Source organism: Neodiprion pinetum, chromosome 2 (genome assembly GCF_021155775.2).
Source record: "Neodiprion pinetum isolate iyNeoPine1 chromosome 2, iyNeoPine1.2, whole genome shotgun sequence".
NCBI lineage: Eukaryota > Metazoa > Arthropoda > Insecta > Hymenoptera > Diprionidae > Neodiprion > Neodiprion pinetum.
The window spans coordinates 39,028,032-39,041,691 of record NC_060233.1 but is presented as its reverse complement, the minus strand read 5'-3'; the positions used below and the strand labels follow the sequence as shown (position 1 = coordinate 39,041,691).

At 35.9% G+C, this 13,660-nt stretch overlaps 1 protein-coding gene across 5 annotated transcripts in view; it reads right to left on the bottom strand.

Moving 5' to 3' along the window:
* The window catches only part of trc (Serine/threonine-protein kinase tricornered), a 111,336-nt gene that overhangs the window by 39,976 nt on the left and 57,700 nt on the right, over positions 1–13,660 (bottom strand). The window contains exon 1 of one of the 5 annotated variants that reach the window (XM_046611777.2): positions 2,731–2,800. The exons of the other annotated variants lie outside the window; for them this stretch is intronic. The gene's annotated coding sequence lies outside the window, so the exon portion shown is untranslated. Of the gene's footprint in view, positions 1–2,730; positions 2,801–13,660 lie in introns of those variants that run through there. 5 annotated transcript variants of the gene reach the window in all.

Here is a 13,660-nt window from a genome sequence, read left to right as displayed (position 1 = left end):
CGAAAGAATTTACACACGTATATGTATATATTTTGTTTGTTGGCCAACTTGTAGTTATATACGTACTACAACGTTTGTTTGCTTACTAGAAGTAAAACGTGTACGTCAACAAAGATACATCGCACGATGTTTTCTAAAACGTGACACGATTTATCGATCAGCGCTTCAAGTACTTACATACGCGTGAACATACGTGATTCTAGATCACCGACCGGCGACTAAACGGACAAAATGCGCATCACGATTTTATAAGTAATTTAACGGGTGGTTCCCTTTTCACCGTATATCACGTTCGATTCGTGCGTTGTTAGTTTGATAAAGTGTAAGAGAGAATATTGATTGCGCGGCGTCAGCTGGTGGTAAACGTGCAAGCAGCCTGCTGCTGGCATCAACCCTACCGCATTCTAACCTACATTACATCGACGCACAAACACAAACCCACCTTCGAACACCTTCAAACACCCCCGCCTCCATTTTCTCCTCATTCTCCCTCCTCCTCCTTTGTACGTACAAGTCCCACGACAAGTCTCTGTATGTATCAATATGTATCACGAACACACCTTTGCGCAACGTTATAGGTATTATACTGTAAGGATACGAAAATAATAGTATCACTTATAGTTAACCCGCGCATACTGCCGCCGAGTAACGAATAAACGAACGAACGATCAATTCCTTTCAAATCCTTTCCCTTTGCAAATAAATTACATATCCGTATATAATGCATAGTCCATAAATACGAGACTTGCGTACCTATAATTTTACTTACAGCGGAAGATCAATTTCCACGGATAATTGTTCAACAGCAGGATCAATTGTAAATCTGTGCGTTCGGATTTTTCCTTCTTGTTTCCATTATTTTTAATCGACCTTCCGAATTCAAACCCCGTGATTTTTCAGTACAAATGAAATGATGAAGAGAAAAAAAAAAAAATGTACGATTCGTGACGTTTTTTGCTTTTTTTTTTTTCTTCTTCATCCCTTTTCTCAAACGATTTCAGCACTTTTTAGAATTAAAGCAGAGGTTTAATTAGGTCAGTGGGCTGTTCAAATGAGAAGGATAGGGAGGAGGAGGAGCCCGACAACAAGGTTATATGTATACATATGATACATAGATCCTATACGTATAGACACATATATGTGTATCAAAGAAAGTCTACGCGAGAAGCATCTCATTAATTCCATCGCATGCATGCCGGAGGGACCTTATATTAATATATGAAGAGCGGTATGGCATGCCGAACTTGGCAAGCCAAAAAGAGAAGATCCAAAAATAAAAAATAATCCACACCTATTCGTCAGCGAATAACAAGGAAATTAAAGCGGAACATCCTCGTTCCCTGTAATCTCGGCAGGTATGTCTATAAAAATAATTCGGCTAATTAATTAGTCTGCAAAAATTGTACACCGACACGTGTAAGTTAACGGCGTCTGTTCTATTCGAGTAATTGTGAAATTTCAAGAAACGTAGAAAACGTGCAGTCGTAATATTTCGGACGTTGTCGGTGCTTGAAAAGTGATTGAGAAAAAAAAAAAAAAAAAGAAAAAAGAAAGATATAATACGCATGTAAAGAAAAACGACCCAGTGAACCGATGACGAATCACCCGAGAGAGAAGAGAAGAGGATCGCTAGATGTTATTATTATTATTATCGTTATGATTGGAATAACGTACGGAGTGAAAAATACGGAGGAGTGAGAGAGAGAGAGAACAAAAAATGAAAGAGGTATTCGTTAAATAGTATTTACCTTATCAACTTTCTGCCCGTTCGGGTCAAGTACGTTGTTTCTCTTTTCCTTTTATTAATTGTGTTTTTTTTTCAACTCGTTTTCTCTACTTAACGTAGATGGAACAGATATAATATACCTGTACAACTATTTTGTACCAACACTTGTAACGCAGCCCCACTTACAATTAGTCAAAATTATACCGAGGCTATGAATAACGAAGGCGCGGCATGACGAATTAGCAGTTAATTACCAAAATTAAGATATCGCGTCGTATGTTACATATAAAATCGTGATTTACGTCTCAACGATAATTCTCAGGATCCTCGATTAATCCGGTAAATTGTAAGTACGAAAACGCAAAATCAATCGACTCGAACAGTTTCATCTTCAAAGATTCTTCATTCAAGAATTTCGGTAATAATTTTGATTTTCAACAAATAAACGAAACAAACCCGTACCCGCGGGTTTATGGCGTCAAAGAAATTCACGCAAGTTCGGAAATTTGACGTCGACTGGAGTAGAGTAATAACGAAGCAAAGTAGAGAAATAAAGTTGACGAAATTAAGGGATCTCGACACGTAATATAGGTACAGTACGGCAAATAAGGCGGCGTTCAATGAGCCAACGCGAAAGCGACGCAACCGCGTTGAATTCAAACACCTTGGTTTCGAACAGCTCTCACCGTCGAAGTTAGGTAAGAGAATAAGGAAGGCAAGTTTTCTTGCTTGAACAGCTGTACTTATTCTAAACTACGGGATAAATTACTGTACCCGCAGCACGTATACATAACGCGAAAAAGTGTATATATTATATATATATATATATATATATACATGAAGAAAGTGGCTTTTTTATTTCGTTGCAAAAACAATTACGTCGATAACACGGAAATTGAATACATCAAAAATGATTTATTATAGAAAGTCTGCAGACGTTCGGAAGTAGCGTTTTTGTAACAATTGTAATAATAATTATTATAATTTTTTTAGGATATAATTACCTCAGAAATTTCACAGCACGCAACAAAGTGTAAACCGTATCATCGAACTTCCATTGTTGATTTAAAAAATGACCGATATACTGACCTGTAACAGAGAAGTAGAAAAAAATACGGATTAGATTAGATGCGATTCGATATTCAAAAATTGCGTGTACCACAAACGGAATTAAAATATTACGTACTGTAGTGAAGAAATAGAGGAAAAAAAACATAAATTCTGTGTAAAAAAAAATTCTAATCGTAAACCTGTAGAAAGAAAGGTCGGAGGGGGGCGTGAAGTAATTAAAAGTTGACAAAAGTTCGTTTAAACAGCTGACTAGGACGATATATCTAGACGAGCGTGAATTCGTCTTCTTGGTAAGGACAAGGGAAAAACATGACGGACAAGTGTGTAGCATATCAGGAAGAGAGCACGGAGGTATCACGGTTCGCGTACCACGCGGTACTTTGGCTTATAAACGGGGTGAGAAAAGAAAGAGTTTAGAGAATCGAGGGTCAATTACAGTTATCCTCGATATAAGGAGATCCTCCTGGTGCATGTAGTCAACGGACCAAGAAGAAGAAGAAGAAGAAGAAGAAGAGGAAGAAGAAAGAGAGAGAGAGAGAGAGAGAGTGAGAGATAAAAAAAAGAGGCACAGGTGTAACACTTACACACGTAGAGTTGTACCTCACATCACTGACCCGCTTACATCACGTGCGTGTGTATGTAAGACACCTACAACCAATCGGGTTTTAGAATCAAAGCATGGAATTCCGTCGCGAGCGAATTACCTTACAGTAGGTAGACATACCTACGTTATACACGCATCGCAAACTCATTGTTTTGCCTTATTTCCCACCGTTAATGATGAGGAATACCTGGTAGCATAGCAACGGTTTACACCATGCCTTAATGTTCAACGTATCGCTAACGGCATTATTTGCCGCCTTTAAACCACGTGCACACCTGTAACTTTGACGGGAAGTTTAAATATCTCATCGTTAATTGTCTAGTGTAGCAAGGAACGAGCGCTAGGCATGAGAATTGTTTTTTCTTATTTTTTTGTTGGGTAATATATTATACTAGCACAGCTATTGGTCGAAAAATCCAAAGGGGAAATAACACGCTGAATTGATCTGTCGACAGGGTTTGCGAATTAACTATAATTCAGCTGAATTATTGGGAATTGACGGAATTAATGCGAGATAAGTGTATTAACGAGAGAACTAAGTGAATTATTGAAAATTAATTGAAATAATGAGAATTAACTGAAAAATAACTAAATTGTGGTAAATTAAATGAAGTTGATTTGAGTTTACTTTAGATTCGTGCGAGAATTATTTGTTTACAGATAAAAAAGAATTAAATTGAGTTAATGAAAATTAATTTGAACTAACAGGAAATGCAAAAGAATGAATTGAAATTTTTTTAAACTCACTTCAATTTAAGAGTGAATTATTGAAAATTAAAAATAAATAAAAACAGAAACTGAGACTGATTGTGTGAAGAATAAACGAGTATCTGGATCATTACACAGCGAGGTCAGCGAGTATATAAAAGGGAGAAAAAAAACAGTGAAAAAAAAAATCACACTTATACAATAACTTTGTGCACGCGTAATAAACGATTATCGTAAATTATACTTGTAGGTATTCTACAGTAGAATAATTGTGCGATATTCTCATCGTACTGATGCGTAATACATATGCAATAACTTTTGCTTGTATTATATAGTTCATTTGTTTTTCCCATTCGATTTAATAATGTATTCCATGATACTTGTCAGTTACATGTATATGTATACATAATACCTCCAGTATAATGCATCAATGGATCTTTTCGCCTTACGCAAATCGTTTCGAAGACAATTATTAACTGACAGCGCTATTGTCGCAAGTTTGCTTTCAAACGATCAACAACAAAAACATGGAAGATCTAACCAATTGAGAGCAGTGCTCAGACAAAGCCGATTTACCGAAACCAGATGCAACACGTAATCCTATAAATTAGTCCGAATTTTAGGCCTCGAGATCACGTTTGAGCACCTAGCACGTGATGTATAACAATAATAATAATAATAATAATAATAATAATAATAATAGAAACTGTCACAGGTAGAACAAATTGTTATAAAGAATGTAAAAATATTGAAAGCAGAATATAAACTTTAATGGGCCGGCGGTATTGAAAAAGCTTTTATATTTTTGGCACTGAAATTTCTGTATAACAAGACTTATTTTTAAACCGGTAGCCGGTGGGTAATTTTTTCAAGCATAATGAGGCAGGATAAGTGAATAGAGATGTGTAACCTAACGCATACCTATTTACCCATACTTTCAAAGCTCGATTATTATTTCTTTTTCCAGATGAGTTTTAAAAATTGTGGTTCACGCGATTAATCGATGAGACTGAAGTCAGTAACGTTAACGTAACGAAACGTTAGGGGAAAAAAATACTGTTTTGCAATTTTATAGTGATTGAAATAGTCGAGTTTGCAAAATATGCGTAAGTTTTGCTTTTTTTATAATTTACCGCATCGTCAGACATTCTTAAAATTGCGATACAACAATTTTTTCCGAGACGCGAATCATTACGATAACGTTACTAACTTCGGTCTCGTATTAATTGTCTACGAGTCTTCACTGCTGAAAAAACCCTGTCGAATTTTCATAATTTTTTATCAACCTCGAATTCACGACCCAACAACGTACACGTTTATTACCAAAGGGTTACGTTATGACGCATCTAACAAGCGTGACTCTGGTACCTTTCACCACGTGTGCACAGGCACATTACACACAAGCCTACGTGTGTATGACAAACTGCCGTCCCGTCGAAGCTACTTAAGCATCGGCAAAGCTGTCCGAGCAAAACTATTCCCGAGGTGAGGAAACTAGCGGACGCGCCAAAAATCGTAATTCTAAGAAAAGAGAGAGAGAGGAAACTGTTCGCAGTACGAAATATAGAAGCTTGCCTTGCCCCCCTTGGTCAGATTTAGAATCTTACGAGTGGAATTATTTAAACAACGGATACCGTATTTTTCCCGCATCTAAAATCACGCCTCTCGATTCAGGATTTGGGATAATTTATTACGTTTACATCATTGGATGGTTCAGGTGTGATAATTAAAGACATACGATAGAATATAACAGGAGACACTCCGAGTTAGGGTAGGATAACATTTGTTTTAAAATCTTAAACTTTGCGTATCGAGTATTTATTATCATCGCACATTACGATAGAAAAATTAGTGGAACAGAATTTTATCGCACTTGTCGGTATACGTATATCGAAAAAGATATATAACCGTTAAATTTTGCAAATATACTTGAAACCATCACCTCTCGTGAAACTATGTGAAACTGTACCGAAGTCCGTAGGCTTCAAGACTCGAAAATAGAAACAGGAATACCTTGTATCTGCGCGCTAAACTCACTCGAGGAAGATCATTTTCCCACCTTCCAAGAAATAATGTCAGTAAAAGAGACGAAACACTGATTTCTTTCATTTTTCCTTCTTTCTCTTATTTTTGAGTCGGAAAAAATAAATCACGATTTATGCCATACCAGGCTTCGACTATTCTCATTCTTTACACCGTAACTGAAAAACCTGTTTCTTGATACAAAATGAAAATGATCTGTGCGCAACAAAATTGTAAGTCTTATTTAATTGTAAAAATGTAGCAAACTAAATGAGTAAATTCAACGCGTCAATTACCAGAAAATACATCAATGATAACTGAACTATATTATCCAAATATACTAAATGGTGAGTATGATAATACATTTTTGTATAATTGCAATAATATTAAAACCTTGCTTGTATTATATATTACGATACCAACTAATTTTTCTACGCCTAAAATTTCGTATCAACTCTTTAATAAAATGAAGTTCTTGTCCATGAAGCACATTCACCAACAGGACCATATGGTGATATAATAATCGATTCGATGATATGAAATTTGGCACTTGGACCGAGTAAAAATACCCGACCACATAACATATATGCAGCTGCCGCATTTTGTCTGAGAAGTATCGTGCCGAAGAGATGATTCAAGGACTGTTCAACGGATGCTGAAAATATGACCGAGAATATCTGAAACAAAGGAAACGAGGCCTGCTGCTTCTTCTCTCGACTCTCGGCTCTATCGCTTCTCCTGGTCACGACGAAATCTAGGCTGTCTCCGTGGTAACAGGGACGAACGAATTTTGGACGAAGAGGATGAAAATGCTTTCCCTCTTCCTTCTATCCTCTTCTCTGCCATTCAGCCCTTCAGCCAGCAGCTGGTACGGGAGAAATCAAGGAGAGAGAGAGAGAGAGAGGGAGGGAGGGAGGGAGGGAGGGAGGAAGGGAGAGAGAAAAAGAGGCTGTGTCTGCTACTGGTTCCTCGCTCATCGCACCCTCTCTCATACAAAATCAGATGTTCACCGAAAAATCAATAACCCTCTCTTACTTCGTTTGCCCGATGAAAGAGGGAGATATAGAGAACAAGCGATAAAGAGTGAGAGGAGAGAGAAGGAGAGAACCTCTCAGCTGACGTCGAGAACTCGCGATCTAATTGTCGGCATTGGATCACTGATTGTTTGGATAATATTTATTATACCTAGGTATTAATGTATCTAAAAATAAAAAAATCTAAAAACAATATTTAAAAAATTTTTATATTTACCACCAGTGTTTGTTATTTATTTTGTCCATATACAATTCAAAGGCTGTAACGACGTTAAAATCTACAGAAAAAAAAATATATTTTTCAACCGTATGTCACCTTGACGTTATATGTACATAACGCATATACGTATGTAAATATAGCGTATTTGCCGTAATGAAGTACACCGTCGAAATAAGAAAAAAAAAAAGAAGATTTCGGAACGTATTTAATGCACGAAAGTTCAAAGGGAGTCGCAGGCGGGGAGACAAGATAAGCATTACGAAACAAACTGCAAAATATAACGCGAATTAGGTGTAAGTAAATTGAAAATTTCGCACAAAATATGTATTATTTATATGTACTATGTATGAAGTTTGGTAATCTGCGCCGAAGGTTGGAGACTCGTTTTTCTGTCGTTAAGACGAAGCAAAAGAAAAAGAAAAAGAAAAGAAAAAAGTAAGTCGAGTAAGAACGTAAAAAAGACAAATTTTGTCGCTACGCATGAAAAAAAAAAATATCGTTATAAAACGTCAAATTAAATGGGTTTAAAATATTGTTTTGTATATACATCAGGCATTAATAATAACAAGTGAAAACAAAAGGGTAAAATAAATAGGCGAATTTTGTACAAGGGAAAAAGAATCTTTCGGTTAAGTTAATGTGAGAAAAAAAATTAACTTAAATTAACCGTGTGAATCGGAAAGAAAAACTTAATCGAGCATAAAAATTCCTCTTCATCTTGCACAAAATTTACGAACCAACGATAAGAACGTAATATAATCTCGGGAAAAAATTTTTAATTCTATTTTCGTCCCTCCTTAGCTGTCCCGAATTCGCATATTTGAAAGGGGTTGCCGACGATCGCGAAATATCCATTTCGGCGAGCCTCTACGACTGCATATTTAATATCTACCTTGGTATACGTTTTTGTCCCATTTCCGAGATTCAGCGCAATTCGTTTTCGCCTCTTAATTGACAAAGAATTTAACTCCGTGCGAAAGAATACTTGAATCGCTTAGAATCTTCGACGAATTGATCGATAGTTTAATTTCATTGTTCACAATGGAGTTGAAGAAAAGACAAAGTAGTTAAGAATCCCATCGATTAAAGGTGAAAATAATTGCTAGTGTTTTAAATACTTTGATCCTCAATTTATTGCTTTCGTTCTTTCTTTCTTTGATTCTCTCTTTATAAAACTTTCTGCAACTTGTTTAAACAGCGAGAAATCACCAGCAGAAAAGTAATTCTTATTTCTTTTCGACAAGTGTCTCCTCCGGTACGTAAATGAAATTAATTCCAGGTGCAGCCAAGATATTGATTCGACGTTTATTTTTAAAGTAAAGTTAGTATTCATTGTAAATTGGTATACATTATATATTGTATACTGATTCGAGAAACAAAATAATATCTGCGTCCGAACAGAAACGAATTCAACCGAACGCTTTAATTATTTGTGACTAATGGAAATAATAGGCGTAGTATTAATAACCCACTTATAGATACAACGAAGAAATGTGAAATTATTTTCAACATGTATAATCTATAAATCAATGGATTACATACGAAAAATTACGAACAAAGGTATCTACACAAAATCGCAATTGTGTTAAATTTTGTTAAAACCAAACTGTAAAAAAAAAAAAAAAACAAATTTCAAATTTCCCTGCTTATTACCGATGAAAAAGTATTTCCATTCAATTCGGTAAAAATATACCGACTTGCTGAACAACGTGGGCGAAAATTTACCAACAGCTGAGAAGAACGCCATAGCGTAGAGGGGAAAAAAAAAATTCAAAGAACCTTTTTCACTTAGATTGATACAATTTATCCCCGGGGGTTCAATTTTCCGCAATTTAATACCAACGATCCGTCAATCTCTTTTACCATTATCATTACATACGCATATACCTGTGTAAGTGTAGCCGAAACTGGCGTGGTAAAAATATAATAAAACATCTCCGCACGTGGATTATGATGTAATTTGAAAATCAAAAAGTTCTATAATCATCAGCGAAGACAAACAAAGAAACGGAGAGATTATTGCGATACTAGATAAAATAAAAAAAAAAAAAGAATGAAAATGAAATAAAAAACCTTGGCAAATTTTGTGTGTCCTAGCGAATGAATGAATTTAAGCTTTTGATCTGATATAAATATTAATATTAAGAGCTGAAACTTGGACAGCATCTTTTTTTCGTTATTTCGAACCATACTTTCGACTTGAAGTTTGAAAAAAAAATCGTCTTTTTTAAGTCACCAACGAACTTTGGGCTCGTGGCATTCACGAGCGAGTTGAATTACAAGAGCGGGTGGTAATTAAGAATGAATATACATAATGGTAATGAATGGACGGAGTTCAGAGGTTCGGTTGGTTTGACCTAGGTAAATGCGGTGGAGAATTTCCACCTTGACCCTGTTTCCCGTAAGCTTTACTCACAAGCCCAACCCCCCCGATGCTGACATTGCTGCACCCCTAACCGCGAAATGCGGCAGGATGGCAGGCAGAGTGCCAACAAACTATCCCAGATAGGAAGCTCGATAAAAATTCAAGTCAGAAAAACCAGCTGGATGCTTGCTGCGACGGTGTTATAAAACTGGAGAAATCCAACCGTACTCTATGCATAATAAATCGGAGCAACAAGGCGACATAAATGTATAATCGTTGGCTTGTGTAACAATGTCGTTGAAAATTTATCAGGAACATTACAATCATACAAATCGTTATACATAATATAATATAATTAAGCGACGGTGATCGTTTCGCGAGATTTTCAAAACTTGTATAATGGTATTGAAATAAACAATATTTACTACATGTATATTACAACGGTATAACTCGTTGAAAGTATATCGGTACGTAACATTACATCGTAACATACGACACATGCATTATTAACAATTGTTTAAATTCGTTAGTCGCGATGTGATTGGATTTTCATCCCACGCGCGCGCGCGAATCGAATCTTATAACGCGGATTATGCCACTCGGTGTATCCATTTATATGCATAAATAACCGCTTATAAAACGATGTGTAAATCTAACCAACGTTAAAACGCTCAAGCGCTGTACTATACGTACGTTTAAACATATGTGGGTAATATGTGCGTCAAGCGATCGCTCGCAACGCCTTTCCGCATTCAACACATGCAAACCCCAGCCGCCCACAAAGAGGTTCCCGTGTTATAAAATCGATGAATGATATTACGTAACCGTGATGTTTTTACCCCGCATTTCGAAAATTAGTCGCAAGTCACTCGACTTCCTGTACAATTATTTAAACCTTATTAACGCATATTGTGCATAGATATTACCAAACGCGTAGAGAGCAACTCAATCGTAAAGATTAAAATTATTTCATCACTCATTTATCTCGTGTACCTTTAAGGCGTACTAATAAAAAAACGCCCGCGAAACGCCTTCAATCTTTCAGAGACCCTTGAATAATCTCGTTATGCATAATTATTTCAAGGGAGTAATAATTTTACCGCAGTGAGACAACGCGGACGACGATTTTGATAAATCGAAGAAACATTTCCCTCTTTTTTTTTTATATATATATAATAATTAATGATGATATTGTTCAAGTTTCTCTGTTTTGAAACACCGTTTTAGTTTATTCGTCGTCGTCGATAACCGTGATCGAAAACTCAAATTCCTTCCTTAGAATAGGTGAAAAAAATAAATATTTATTCGCTTCCACTACACAAAATCCACTACATAATTTATGTTATACTGAAAAAAAAAAACAACAATTGTAAATCGATCCACAGTGAAAAAATCAGTTAACACAATTTGAATAATTCTTAAACCAGTTCCTCGACGTCTTGGAGATGGCGATAAATTATCGCCTAAAAATATGAGCAATAATAATATTGAAGGATAATCGTTTGCATATCGTGAATCGGAATAACAATAACAATAATAATAATAATGATAATAGCACCAACGACAACAACAACAACAATAATAATAATAATAATGAAAAAGAAAAAATGAAGCTACGATAAAGTGAAAAAATGTCGAACACCGCGTTGCGGGAGACCGTGAAAAATGCGGGTGGGTTGTGGAACGGAGTTGATGGAATGATTAGTCACTCACGTACACGCTAACTGCTCCTACAGTGACTGAGATTCCTGACACGTAGGTGTGCCCATTCCGGCCGAAACTCGATTTCAGAAGCCGGAACTAGAAGCGGTAAGAGTGGCAAAAAAAATCAAAAAAAATCAGGCCATTCCGATCAATTTCAACGTTTTATCAAACCAAGGACAAGCCGTTTTCCCACTATTTTAAAAAAAAAAGGTACTCGCCCGAAACCAACAAGTCAAGGCATGTGTAATGAAATTTGATGAGTAAAAAAATGTCCTCACAGGAGAACGGTTTGACGTGAGAAAAAGAAAAGCAGTGATACGTTATTTCTCAGGAATTTTCAGTGCGTTACATAACTTGTCCCATTAACTTTATTATTTCATATGTAGGTGTACAATCACGCGCAATACCTTGTTTATTAATGAAATAAATAAATTACGACCTTACTCCACGTTTCGTGTATTTGTATATTTGTATAATTATACAACATAAAATGAAAAGAAAAAAAAAAAAATACGCTTATCTCGGTTACATCGTAATAAGGGTATATACCTGTATATAACCGGTATCAACGAACACAATTTCCGCCAGCGGTTTAAAAAGTACTGTAATGTGTACAGGATAATGTGAGAAACTGCACGCAGACGTTGGCGCAAATTAAAATACTTTAATCCACATAGCTGTCCGATGCAAATTAAGCCCAATTCACACGAACGGCAGCCGGTGGCTTTATCCATACAGGAATGGAAAAAGTAACGGTAGCAATTGAAACGTGCGAATTCGGCGTTTGAATTTTAATTATTCCTACAGCGAAACGCGAGGATACGAATTGCCAGTTAGCTATCACCTCGCGTGCCCGAATTCAATCCTGACTCGAATCGCTATTTGAGTCTCTTCGCAATCAAGAGGAAATCAAATAAAATTAACGAGTAAACTGAGAAGAAAAAACGAATGATAGCCATGAATTTGCGCATTCGCAATTATAGATGAAAAAACAAAAAAAAAAAACTAGTTAGTTCACGTATCTATAAATAGCAGTCTATCAAATTTCTACAATCAAGATACAGAAGAATTTTTCAAATCATGAAGCGTGCACAAAATGCTCACGATTTTTTAACCCAAAAACTGAAACATTTTATGACAGGATTATACAAATAATATATCGATCTCAGAGATGACCGGTAAAAAAATGTTTTGGATAAGATGGCATAAAAAATGGCGAAAGAAATTTTTTATAAAACGGCTCGTACTATTACTGTATCTTGACTTTTTCTCTGGATCGATTGTTTTTAAATGGAAGACAATCTCGATTTCTTGTAACGGTGATATCTGAAGAGCTTTCGGTAACTCGATCGGCTTTCAAATTTTTTTCAAGCATTCGCGAACGTTTCGATATGAGTACAAGTTACATCTTGAAATTTTGTCGTAAAAATCGTTAACGTCACGTAACGAATATCAAAAAAGAAAAAGGGACGAACAAAGAAAAAAGAAAAAGGGACCAACAAAGAAAAAAAAAAAAGAAACGAACTTTAAAAGTTTTATGCAAAAGACCTCAATCACAATTATAATTAAACTCTCCTCGCTGTTTTAACAGCTGTCACTCGTCAGCGTTCTATACGTGTATATAATATATATGTGTACACTGTAAGGCGGGGACTCTCAAATGAGAAATGATTGAGAGGCTTTCTACGTCACTTGATTCGTTTTTCAAGAGAGTTTCAAAGTCACGCAAAATATTCAAAGATTAAAAGCAAGAAACGCCGGTACAAGGGAACTAAAAAATAATCAACCATTTGCAATGAAGATTAGTTGAAAATAAATTGCTGGCATAGAGAGTGAAGAATTTTGTAAAATTCCTCGAAAGAATTTCGTCAATTTGAAGTATCTTGCATACACGCAGCTCTTTACCGATGTCAGAAAACCTTGAAAAAAAAATTCCAACAAAATTGTTAACAAGATTAGCGTTCCTTTGGCATAGTCGTGAAACGTTTGCAGCAATAATGTGGAAGCTATAAGTCAGGCATAAAAGTGCCAAATCCATCTGTGAAGCTATGACAATAGATATAGTCGCGTTGACAGTTTTAGCTGCAAGTTTCTCTCTCTATCTCTCTCTCTCTCTCTCTCTTGCGGTACGGCAGCGTGGAAATTTTTCACAAAATAAAATAAAACAAGACGCGAAGAAAAAGGAAGGATAAAAGTAAAAAAAAAA